At 34.8% G+C, this 13,753-nt stretch overlaps 1 protein-coding gene across 5 annotated transcripts in view; it reads right to left on the bottom strand.

Annotated features, from left to right (window-relative positions):
• Positions 1-13,753, bottom strand: part of LOC127852247 (RNA-binding protein Musashi homolog 2-like) — a 108,554-nt gene that overhangs the window by 83,393 nt on the left and 11,408 nt on the right. The gene's annotated exons all lie outside the window — the stretch shown is intronic.

Genomic DNA, 13,753 nt, shown 5'->3' with positions numbered 1-13,753 from the left:
CTTCATAATTATGTATAATGATATCTGCACTTCATATATTGCCTCTCAAAAGTGCTTTCTTTTAAAATATATGAATTTTCCAGTGAACAGGTGAACAGAGCTGCAAAAAACAGTTGCTGGAACATTTGTCAGTTGTTTGGTAGAGAACATTGGCTTCAATCAACAAACAAGGCTTGAAGCACTGATTTTATTCCCAAGAATATTTAACACCATGTTTAATGTCCCGCAGCAGTATTTGAACTAGCAACAGTTCTAAAATATAGATAGGATATCTCGGTAATTAGAATCCAAGATGTAGAATATCAAAGTGCAGTGTAACTCTTTCAGTGCTGGAACAAAATTTTGAAGGCCTTTGCAAACAGTTTGGATCCAGATGAGACGCCACAAAACGTGGCGTCTCATCAGGATCCAAACTGTTTGCTATTCTGAAAAAAATTGAAGAAAATGCTAATTTTAGAAATTCTGCAGACGACATTTTAGCAGACAACAAATTTCCCAGCATGCAAAGGGTTAGTTAACCTCCTGAAATAGGCTAACAGTTATTGTGGACCTTTGTGCACATTAAGACAAAACACGTGATGCACATATCAGACTGTCAGCCTGCAATGCCTGGGACGCTCAGATCCCTTATAGATCCTGACACAACAGGCACAAGGTGGTGACATTTACGGCATCTACCACACGACTCGGCATTCTGGGAAAACTAAGCTTAACCCATGTGAGTAAATTGTAGTGCAGATTAGCCTATGAAGTCCAATTTAACCACTTCATGGTATATTATGTTCTCGTATGTAACTATTAAGCGCTGAATTGTGTTTGGTTCTAAATTATCAGATAAAGCAATTTTTAAGCTAAAAGGAAGTTTTTAACCCAAAATGTTGACATTCTCATAATGTGATACTAAGCCAAATGTGATGACAATTAAGGTATCTAATTCCATACAAATAAAGAACCAAAATAGATCAAATGAGCCATGTTCTGTGAAAAGGGAGTTTAGTGCATGTGCGTAAATGTCGTCCCTGATTAGCCTGTGCAGTCTGCACAGGCTAATCAGAGATGACACTTTCCACCTAAACAAGAATTTTGCTCAGAAGAGACTTTTTTTAACAAAAATTATCATTATAGCGGAACGTGTTGTCCCTAATTTGCCTGTGTGGACTGCACTGGCTAATCTGGGACAACACTTTACTTACATACATCAAACCCCCTTTTCACGGAGCAAGGCACAAATTCAGGCAATGGTACAGCCCTGTGCCATAATGGGGTCCCAACGGTAGTCTACAACCCAGAGAACAACAGTAGCCCAGTAAAGGCCCGTTATCTCGTGCACTGCAGCTACAGAGACTCCACATGTCAGGACTATCTCAATGGCTAAATGGCGGTAATTAGCATCAGCAGACAAGAAAAGAAAAGCAGGAGGTGCCTTCTGTTTTAATTGTCAGATTTATATATAGGAAGACTTTCAGATGGAACAATGATACACCAGGGGTGCTAATTGTCTGTCATTGCATGGGTGTGATCGAGGAACGCAAGGAAAAATGTACTAAAAGCTTGTTATTTGGATTATTGTCTCGCCCTGTCCTTTGACACTTTATGACTTTTGACTGGATTCAACTATAATTAACCAAACCATGTTAAGCAGTTCCCTGTTTGAAGGGGACTGAACCACTGGTATTAAGGAAATCAAAATGAATTCCTATCTGTGATAGTAAATATTAATATGGCTCTTTTAACCTAACAAATTTAACTAGAAATTATGACTCAAATGTTTCCTATCATACACCTAACTGGAAGCAATGCATTTCTCATAAAAATAATTTGTCCTATGAGCTTTATTAATTGTTTGTTGTGTTTTTTAATTCGGGGCTGGTATTCTTCTCCATTACTCTGTGGAAAAAAGTTGGTATTTTTCTGAATTCGGACCTTAAAAATTCCAATTAAAGGTTTCTTTTTTTTTTCATTTAAACATTTAGTTTATCTTCCAGTCAGCTCTATAAATTGAACTTTAGTAAATATACTATTGAAAAGCCTTTTATTCTCCATGTTTAAGCATTTATTACAACAAACAACTGCGCCCTTTATAATTGCCAGAATTAATATGAGATAAACAATTTCTACTTTATATTGTAAATGTTATTTTCCTTCATATGCAGAAGGTCGTGGTTTCCAGGCCCCCCCCCCCCCCCCCCCCCCCGACCAAACCTGATAGGTTGATGCCTACTTTATATCAGGGAAGCTGTAAGAAAACATTTGGAAGATTTCAACCTTCTGATTTGTAGGAACCTCTTCCAACATTTTACATAAACCAGCCAGATAATGTCAGTGGATATCAATATATATTGATAAAACAGATCTTAATTGAAATTCCCCTGCAGTTTCAGACCAGCGTTCACATAAATAGACCATTTTCCTTCCAACTTCCAGGAACAGACACAGAAAATAGTTTCATCAAGGCAGTTCGGAAGATAGAGTCCCTGTAATTTTTGTAAACCAGTGATTCTGGTTTATATAATGTCTACTCAGCCCAAGTAGATGATAGAGGGCTATTTAATTGTGGTTCTCTTTCTGTCTCAGTCGATCACATAAATATTTTTCTGTTTAATTCAGGCATACTGTTTGCAAGCCCTCTGTTTTTCCTGACTTTGTGTGTTTTTCCAGACTTTCCCGGACAGTGCGACGCCAGAGTATGAATGTACTGTTAAGCCATGAAACCTCAATTTTTAGCAACCAGGTGAAAACTATGGAAAAATAATCTTTTTTTGTAAACACCATATAACAACAAGGGCTGTTTGTAAAACATGCATGCCCCCCATATGGGCTGTCCATTGTAGTGGCAGCCATTGTGTGAGCACGATTTTTGTCACTGTGACCTTGACCTTTGACCTAGTGACCTGAAAATCAATAGGGGTCATCTGCGAGTCACGATCAATGTACCTATGAAGTGTCATGATCCTAGGCAAAAGTGTTCTTGAGTTATCATCCGAATCATTTTACTATTTCGGGTCACACGGACCTTGACCTTTGACCTTGTGACCTCAAAATCAATAGGGGTCATCTGCGAGTCATGATCAATCTACCTATGAAGTTTCATGATCCTAGGCAAAAGCGTTCTTGAGTTATCATCCGAAAACCATTTTACTATTTCAGGTCACCGTGACCTTGACCTTTGACCTAGTGACCTCAAAAACAATAGGGGTCATCTGCAAGTCATGATCAATCTACCTATGAAGTTTCATGATCCTAGGCGTATGCGTTCTTGAGTTATCATCCGGAAACCATTTTACTATTTCGGGTCACTGTGACCTTGACCTTTGACCTAGTGACCTCAAAATTAATAGGGGTCATCTGGGAGTCATGATCAATCTACCCATGAAGTTTCATGATCCTAGGCGTATGCGTTCTTGAGTTATCATCCGGAAACCATTTTACTATTTCGGGTCACCGTGACCTTGACCTTTGACCTAGTGACCTCAAAATTAAAAGGGTCATCTGCGAGTCATGATCAATCTACCCATGAAGTTTCATGATCCTAGGCGTATGCCTTCTTGAGTTATCATCCGGAAACCATTTTACTATTTCGGGTCACCGTGACCTTGACCTTTGACCTAGTGACCTCAAAATCAATAGGGGTCATCTGCAAGTCATGATCAATCTAACTATGGAGTTTCATGATCCTAAGCGTATGCGTTCTTGAGTTATCATCCGAAAACCATTTTACTATTTCTGGTCACTGTGACCTTGACCTTTGACCTAGTGACCTCAAAATCAATAGGGGTCATCTGCGAGTCATGATCAATCTACCTATGAAGTTTCATGATCCTAGGCATATGGGTTCTTGAGTTATCATACGACAACCACCTGGTGGACGGACCGACCTACCGACCGACCCACCGACCGACATGAGCAAAGCAATATACCACTTTCTTCGAAGGGGGGCATAAAAATTGCCTAAACCTATTTTTTTTAGCTTTATCCTGGTGATATTAAGAAGATTGTTTTCCATGGGCTTAGATACGCATTTTCTTGTGGTAAATAGAAGAATGGAAGAGGGTATGAAATAACAATTAACTACACGGGTATAATTATTACATTCTTCCTGAGTAGCATACCACTGTTCTGAAATGTACGCATGCATTGCGCACTATGTGATTATGTCTTACGTATTTCTATGTTAAATGACAGCGATAATAGCTCATGTGCAATGAGTCATTAACAAAACTGTTTATATCTCTGGAAAGAGGAACCGACAGACTCGCCTTTGTACTGTTTGTTGCATCTGACATATTTAATATCATAGACAAATGTCTGAAAATGTTTCTATGAAGACATAAGTTTTATTTCATGAATGATACTGGAAAAAGGAAAAGGAAATCATATCCACACATGCTTATGGGTTGTGCTCTGTGAAAATGGGGTTTAATGCATGTGCATAAAGTGTCGTACCAGATTAGCCTGTGCAAACTGCACAGGCTAATCTGGGATAACACTTTACACACATGCAGTAAACACCCTTTTCACAGAGCACAGCTCTTATAAATATTAAAATAATAGAAAATAATAGAAGTTTTTTCAGGTATTGATGCATATACTTGCTTGTTACCTGGGATCTTATTTGTTTCGGGTTTGCTGGTCTGAAAGGATTGGGTTTTAAAAAGGTTAATTGAAATTTCAGGGTTTCAGTCTTACCATTTTTCTGTAACTCTGAGTCACTTATAATACAATCTTCACAATAGCCCTAATTGTTTTCACAATGCATATGTTTTACAACCCCACAGCAATAAAGATGCAAATGGGTTGTTCATCAGTGATGCGTGAATAACCCCAGTCCTGTCATAAGCAATTGATAATTTGAGTGGTCATGTTTGCTTTGTTAATATACAAACTACATTAACTACAGTCTTCTTCTCTACAATAAAATCATGGCCATTTCCATTGAAGACTCCCTTATAGCAATGCGATGTAATACTCATGCAAATTGTGCATTTGCTGCATAACAGATCAACGTTTACGACGTCAAATAGATTATTTTCAAGCAGAAAGTCACCATATATTTCATCCGAGGACTGATTGACATTCAATCTGTTCGTGATCGCTGCTAATTACGGTCCCTTAATACTTGAATATATTCTTAAAACAAAACAGTGTATCTTTGATAAAAATGAATTCGAATAAACTGGTATATGTCATAAAAACTAATTGAAATACTGTAGAATCATATGTATTTGTTTGGCATGAAATTTAGTTGTTTACAAAAAGACATTTTTGTGAACACATAAATATGAGAATTTCTGATTTTGAAAAAAAAGACAATTTTTTGTCGGTAATTTCCCAATGTGGTTGTGTTGAATTCATCGATCATTCAACCAATGAAATCAATGAGAATGAATGCCCCACAATCAATAATGCTTGTACAATATTTTACCTTTGTGGTAAACGGCGAGGAAGGAGCAGGATATCCAAAAGTTCCGATTGGAGATGAAAACATTTTGTTGACTTGTTAGCACAATTATTTAAAAACAAAATAAACTGGTATAAAATTAGTTAATTTCCTTCAACAAAAAAAACTTTTCAGCAATTTTTTTAAAGTTGAACAAAATGTTCCTTATCCTACTGCTGCAGATTTTGTGTTTGACTGTGTCTCTAGAAATGATGAATCTTGCTACAGAAAATGTTACTTAAAGAAGACAAAGTTGGAAAATAATTACTGCTAATTACTTTACTCTGCCTGAAATGTGAACAAAATTGTCATTGTGTATTGTTCCCAGGATTGTGAAGGGTGAATTAGAAACAATGGACCCAGTTTGTTTTGTACAGCACTGGAATGATAATTTCAAAATTTTGTGTGAATCACAAAGTAGATTTCCTGACTTAACGTTGCAACCTAATGAAAGAAATACAAATTATTTTAACTGCTGACAAAAGTATAATTATACCACTTTTGGACAATTTCCTCTACTTTTGACCTTGCCTCTTACAATAGATCTATAGTTAAGCACATAACATTTCTGAACTACCGCACAAAGCCACAAAGCCGGGGTGATTATCCCTTGCAAAAACAAACCTAGATCTAACTTCTCCTTTTGTGAATACCTGACAAAGGTGCTTCTTTAGAAATTTAGAAATCAGTGTGAAAATGGTGTATCTGCCTAACATTTCTATATAACATACAATAGTCTTGCACTCAATTCTTGAAATGTCATGCTGATGGTTTCACAAAAGTATACATATGCATTTTTTTTAATGTAAAAGCTTGATGAATCAATATTTGTAAAAATTCTTAGGGGCACATTTAATAAGAGCGGAATTACATAATTGTTTTAAGTGCTTTGTAATTTGTAATAATAATACAATTTCACAATTATTGGCTTTGCTATGCTCTTTATTTCTACATAATTTAATTTGCAAAATAGCAAAATGAACAGATATACATTTAGTAATGTGAAAGCAAATAAATTATATTTTAAAACATACTGAAATATACTACAAAAAACTTGCAAACATGCCTTTTTAAAAATTGCAAGCGAAAAACACATTGATTAACATTTATCTCTATGCTGTGTAGTCAAACCGAAATTTTAATGATTTCCGAATCCTATCAATTTTGGAACAATTGGAACTATGATTCTCCTTTCAAGCATCAAGCTGTTGAGTTAAACATTCTCAAAATATTTTTTTGTTAATTTATCTTCGTTAAGACAATTCCAGGGAGAAGAAAGATTTCTACAGGATTGGTGCCAAAAAATTGGCCTTGTATATGAAACATCATCATGTGTTTTTTTCTTCAATTTTTTTCCGACTTGGAGTATTTTCAAAACTGCCATTTTCACAGCTGGAGCACTGAATACTTTAGAGTTCATTTTCTTACATTTGGCAATTCATTCTGCAGGAACTAACCAGTAATTGCCCATCATCTCTATGTTTATAAAGTACCATGTAATTGCAGAGGACTAAGCTTATAGTCTTTGAAGATGATTGTTTTATAGTGTTTTGCATGTTATTCGTGTTCTCTTATATCCTGCAATTAGAAGTATTGTTTACAATAAAAGGCAATGAAGTAAATGATTAAGTCTGCACAGGTTAATCAGGGAAGACACTATCTGCTTGTATTGTATTTTTGCTTGTAAATGAAGTATTTTCTTAGCAAAAATCCAGTTTAAGGAGAGTGTGTAGTCCCTGATTAGCCTATGATGACTGTGCAGGCTATTTTCAGACAACACTTAACACACATGCATTAACTTTTCAGTGCTGGAACCAAATTTTGAAGGATTTTGCAAACAGTTTGGATCCAGAAGAGACGCCACAGAACGTGGCGTCTCATCAGGATCCAAACTGTTTGCTATTCTGATAGTATTCTTTGAAAAAAAATCGAAGAAAATGCTAATTTTAGAAATTCAGCAGGCGACATTTTAGCACACGACAAATTTCCCAGCATGCAAAGGGTTAAGGCCCATATTCTCAGAGCATGGCTGATATATTAAAGAAACAAAAAAGTTACCTGCATTGCAAAGACTCAATATTTTTATAAGTACATTTCCCACTTCATATTTCAACAGTGTCAAAGGTAGTGATATTTGCCAAATGGGGTAACAACTTGAAAGCATTCACACAAACTATAGAAATTATTCATTTCCATAAGTAAAAGGCAGGGCTTCAGAAGTAAACAAACTTGGATCTAAAGTAAATAACAGAGTTCAATGGTATTGAAAAATCGACAGCATGTTGAAAGGTTTCCCTATGGTGGAAGCTTAGGTAAACATCCACTGTATATGTGACTTTGATATCTCCCAATACCACATGTATTTAAACATCATTCGTTTTCTGTTTACTGTTCAGCCCCATTATAAACAAATATTGACCAACTAACTTCTCAACAATCAATTTGGCCCATTGCCATGGTAACAAGCTATAACATGATTTCCAATTACGAAATTTAGAAGTTTTTAGTGCATTAAAAATCTAATTAAAATGTTTGACCATTTGGAAAATTCTGCTTATATTTTTGTTTCGTCAAAACCAATGATTGTGTTAATTTAATCCAGAGTAATTTCGAAGAAGTGTCGACCAAGACTTTGGGAAATGGAAGTGTCTGCAAGAAAAGGAATTATAGTGTCTAAATAACATGCAATCTATTGTAATTACAGAAGAGAAGAATTGTTTTAGACAAAGAATGACGATAACGGAAATGCAGAATTTAAGTGAAACTTAAAAATATTCCTCTAAGACATGTGGAAAAGATTGTGCAGACCAAATTTGTAGAATACAAAACTTTCAAATGAAGCAAGGCCTTTAATTAAAATTCAACACCCCTTGAGTGTAATATTTATGTAACCTTATATTTAAACATTCTGAATGTTCTGAGATACTGTACCATACTTATTTCTATACTTCTTTTATCACAAACGCGTGCATTTTTTGGCATTGTAAAACAAGAAATATCTTCAAAAACTGACTATGCAATTGCAATCTTGCACCGTTTTTTTCCCACAAATTATAATGTTCTTCTAATAAGAAAAACCCCATAAAATTTAAATAAGGTCAGATCTTTAGAAAATAGCACGTGCAATGCAGCCTGCTCCTTTCTGCTCTCCCCTTCCTCGCCCTCTGGTCTTCTATACACAAAAGTGTGAAAATCTGACAAAACGTAATAGATTTTTGCCCAAATTTAATTTCAAATTGAAATGCTGTGCTTAAATATTCAAGAATTTGAAATCCTTCGGGTGTAGCAGTTTATTAGAATATAATGCCATCAGACAAAGATTCCTCCTGCCTTCCATAGTGCCCATTTGAGCAGTCCCAAGAACCTCTTGAGATCCTAGATATTTCCTGTCATAAATAACACCAAACACCAACCTGGTCAAAATCTAACAACACCAAATAACCACCAACCTACCAAGCACACTTCTTTCTCTAGCACAACCAATTACAGAAATCAATAGCCCATTTTCTCATTTACAAAGGCAGGGACCCTGAAAATTGAACTGAAGTCCCTGTGTTGCAGAATTTAGATTTTTGTAGATGAATTGTCTCATTGAACACAGAAAAAAAGCAAGTTGCTCTAAATGCATTATTTGTGGCATATAGATAAAACAAGAGAGAATTTAATTGAAATATTTGATGGAAGAAACATGTTTGGAAGTTACTATAATTTTGTTATGCATGTTCTGATCTAGACTAGATCTATACATGGTATGCTATATGCTTGATGAGTCATGGGTGATTTTAATTTACCCATTTATGCCTAGTGGACTCTCCCATCCTGCTTAATTGGATCAATATATTTCCAAAATTAGGGATGTCTAGTATATTTATTTAGAATATTTCTTACAGAAATTTCTTTAAGCAAACAGCGCAGACCCTGATGAGATGCTGCATCATGCGGCGTCTCAACTGGGTCTACGCTGTTTGCCAAGGCCTTTTTTCTAGACGCTAGGCGTAAATGGGGTTGTAACATCACAAATATTTTATTAATACATGACAATAAAATCTTTATAACCATTATTATTAACCTTTGGTCTTTATATTTGTTGTTGTTTTTTTCAATTGTTTATCTTCTGGAATAATAATGAATAATAATTGATATTGATAATGATATTGTCAAATAGCCATCTTAAAAATATTTTCTTGTTGAGACGTGGATTTTGATTGCCTATTCCAATTTCAAGATTTGAAAACTATAAATAGCCTTAAAACTTATATTGCAGGGTGGTTAATTTCTTGTGAAAAAACAGAGGATGCAGTGTGGCAAATACTCATAAATAAACATATTGAGTTCTGATAATATTGAACTGTTTTTGTCTCATTTTCGATCAGCAAAACGATGGAAAGTGTCAATAACTTTTTTCCGTAACGACTGCATCATGTGGGAACGTTCTATCACGTGATTTTATGCGATCTCTATAACCACGACTTATAAAGAACCCACGACTCAACAAGAACCTTCCATATATAGAAAAGCATGTTTGTAATTGCTGATCTGTCTTACAACAATAAAACTGGCTGTGTATGTAAGGACTGACTTATATGACTGTTTTTACTGCTTGGCCTGAGTCATGGCAGATATGGCTCCCATTTTCATCCCTTAATTGGCTTCTAGTCCTCTCATCCACTGACAATCCAATGCAAATTACACGTTCATTACACGAGCTTAACAGCCGGGTTTATGCAGAAATTGACCAAGACTATCAACACTAATGGTCAAAAAACGCCTTGCAAAAAATGATCTACATCAGCCATGACATATTATAGCCATACCAAATTAAACACTGTTACTTTATCTATAACCTTTTAAAACCATTATAAATTGTATACTGTTTTCTACCTCCAGCCATTTTTGTTTGTCAATGTTTAAGTCACTATAAAAACATACTTTTATCAGTGAACCAGATCAAGTTTCGCTCATAAACTACATCAAGCTTGTCAAAACTAAAGAAATATTTTCATCAGTTAATTTGCTATAAAAGCACATTTGTAGGCGTTTATTTAGAACATAAAGTTGCAGCTTTTAACCAATTGAAATTTAATCAGACATAAACACTTTGATTTTGCCTTGGTGAGAAAACAGGGACGATGAGACTAAAATTTGTTTTTGACAAGCTTATACACAAACATTTCAATATCTGGAGAAACACATCACAGACATTTAATTTACAACTAGACAATCAGACGCAGCCCTAAGAAAGCATTGACCAGTATCTTATCCCAATGGTTATTGATCTACGTAATTATTTCTTGTGTCCAGCTCTGCTCCATATCTACCATGTACTACACCCTTGTTGTCGTCACATTATCTTCCTAACAAATAAGGAATTTACCGGGCTGGTCACACAAAAATGGAGATAAGGGTGCTTTCTAGAGCAGCTTCAAAGCCGTAAGGCTTGAAAACTCTTCTCAACCACAAGCCAATCTGCGATCAGACTGGATGAGGCTTATAGGAAAATTGATAAAATTATATTTAATTTAGCTTTGTCAAAACGGCTGAGATCTAATATTCCGTGATAAAGGCCCATGTTAAAACTGATTATGTCCTTTGTTTGAAGTTTGAAGGATTGCAGAGAAGGGCATATAACTAATTCCAGAACTGTCGTTACTGGTAAAGTTCCCGACTACAGCGCCAGCAAAATCAATTTATACATTTTATGAGATTTTGGCATTGGAAGAACACATTTTCTGTGAGTTATGTTACACAAATAACCCCAATAGAAGCAAGACAGAACAGAAAAAGAATTCATTAATTTATCTTTCCTTCAAATTACTGTTATTCCTCTTTTTCCTTTTGGGCTTCATCAATAATTATTTGTGATATAACAACTACACAATTTATATGAGAAGTATCAGACTGTATTATGTCAACAGTTTTTCAAATTACAAACTGGTGTACATGTAACCTTTCTTAATACTTTACTTAATGTTTAACACTTACTTGCCTGATTACATTTTCACCTAAATTCTTAATATTAAAGGGGCCTTTTCACAGATTTTGGCATATTTTGAATTTAGTCATTAAATGCTTTATATTGATAAATGTAAACATTGGATCTTCAAAGCTACAGTAAAAAATCAAGAATAAAATTTAAAAAATGAAAAAAAGTAGCCGGTACCAGGGCTCGAACCAGTGACCCCCGGAGTCCTGGAGTTAGTCTGAAGTAAAAACGCATTAGCCCTCTCGGCTATTCCGCCGGGTATACACAGTTTAAGTATTTTATACCTTATATAAGCAATCTTCATGGTTTCGTAAACCGTGAAAAGATCCCTTTAATGTTACAGAGAAGAATAAATTTTGACATAACTTCTTTTGTAAATAAAAAGGTCAACATGTGTGTGATCAGATCCAATTGCTTCACTCTCAAGAAAGGACCATTTAAAATCTATACAGCTGTAACAATATTGATGCACATTTCTAATCACTTCTTTTCAAGGCAGACAGAGACTTCACAATTAAAGCTTAAAGACCAATTAAGTTGGAAAACAAATGGGCCTCGCTCTGTGAAAGGGGAGTTTAATGCGTGTAGGTAAAGTGTCGTCCCAAATCAGGAACCACACTTTCGGCCTTAAGTGGATTTTTGCTAAGAGACTTCCTTTAAACAGAAAATACCATAAAGTGCAAAGTGCTGTCCCTGATAAGCCTGTGCAGACTGCACAGGCTAGTCTGGGACGACACTTTAGGCATGAATTAAACCCCCTTTTCACAGAGTACGGCTCAAATGCATCCAATGGAAATTCATCAAGCTATCAAATGTTGTAATGCTTTTATTTAGAGGGATAGGTAATATCAAGACCACACCATGGCAAAAAAACACATACAGAATATAGTTGAAGTCTTGAAAAAATAAATTAATGCCTTTATTTTAAGGGATAAGGGATATAAGATGTAGCCATAGTAACTAAACACTCTAGTAAGAAAGGCTTTAAATTAAATATAACTATCTAAGGGACTACAAATGCGTGAAAATACATATCTAAGTGGTAAAGGGTTAAATACATATCTAAGTGGTAAAGGGTTAAATACATATCTAAGTGGTAAAGGGTTAAATACATATCTAAGTGGTAAAGGGTTAAATACGTATCTAAGTGGTAGGTTAAATACGTATCTTAGTGGAAAAAGGTTAAAATACTCAACAACAGGTAAGAGGAATGTTTTGTATGTTGTAATTTACCTCAATATACACTTTAATGTGCTCAATATGCAAATTGCTAGAGGGCAATTGCATGTCAATATGTAATGACACAATTATATGGTAATTATTCTGCATATCGTTATTAATTAATTGTACAAACAATGACATGCTGTGTCAGAAAAGTCTGGCAACAAAAAAAAGAATGTACTGTGCATATCTACATAGAGGGCATAATTTGAACTAGAGCAATTGCGTAGGCTGGTCTGGAGCTATAATTACCCAATATTGCAAAAGTCCTATTTTCGCATTACAAGGCTCAAATAGTAAAATGCTTAAGATATAGGATAATCTACTATCTATTTTATTAAAACTTCTCATAGGCCATTTCATATTCATTATTGTTTACATGCATCATTTAATTCTTGTTAATGGATGACTCAATCGCAACAGCATTATTGGCATTAATTAGAATCTTGAGGGAGTTTACAAGTTACCGCAATTTGATTTTTTAACAACAAAGATCAAAAGAAATGATATTTCTAAATGTACATAATAAAATAAAAAGTTATTTCAGTTTATTGGTTTCCATATTGAAATTTGCATTATCTCAAAATACTGCTTGTGAATACGTAATTGAAAGATGATGGGAAAGCATGGGAAAGGTTTATAAATTGATAAATATAACTATTGGTGTGTCATGGTTCACAAACAAAATACATCCAGTGAATGCCATGAGGTTGGAAGTTATGCAAGACTGAACAAGTTTGAAAGAATTTAATCATTTACATGTGCGTTAAAGCGTTATAATGAATGAATCATGTGTGTTTGAAGTTTTATACTGACATGTTTAAAACATCCTATACCAACTCAGTAAAACCTGTATTTGCAAATTTTTATTGGCGCAGTTGTAATAACTGGTATTAATTAGCCAAGGATTCTATTTCTAAACAAGTCATTTGGCCTGGAGTCAATAAAAGAATTGGAAACTTTATTCCAGACAAACGAAGATGATAATAACAACATGATTTTATGACAATAAAATCTGACTTTACAATGAACTAAAAATCATGCCCCAACTAACATGTGTTTTGCTCCTTTTTCTGATATTTCTGCACATTTCAATCAAACTCTGACATTTA

The sequence above is a fragment of the Dreissena polymorpha genome, chromosome 1 (assembly GCF_020536995.1).
Source record: "Dreissena polymorpha isolate Duluth1 chromosome 1, UMN_Dpol_1.0, whole genome shotgun sequence".
NCBI classification, from domain to species: domain Eukaryota; kingdom Metazoa; phylum Mollusca; class Bivalvia; order Myida; family Dreissenidae; genus Dreissena; species Dreissena polymorpha.
This window is presented reverse-complemented; position numbering and strand designations above follow the sequence as displayed.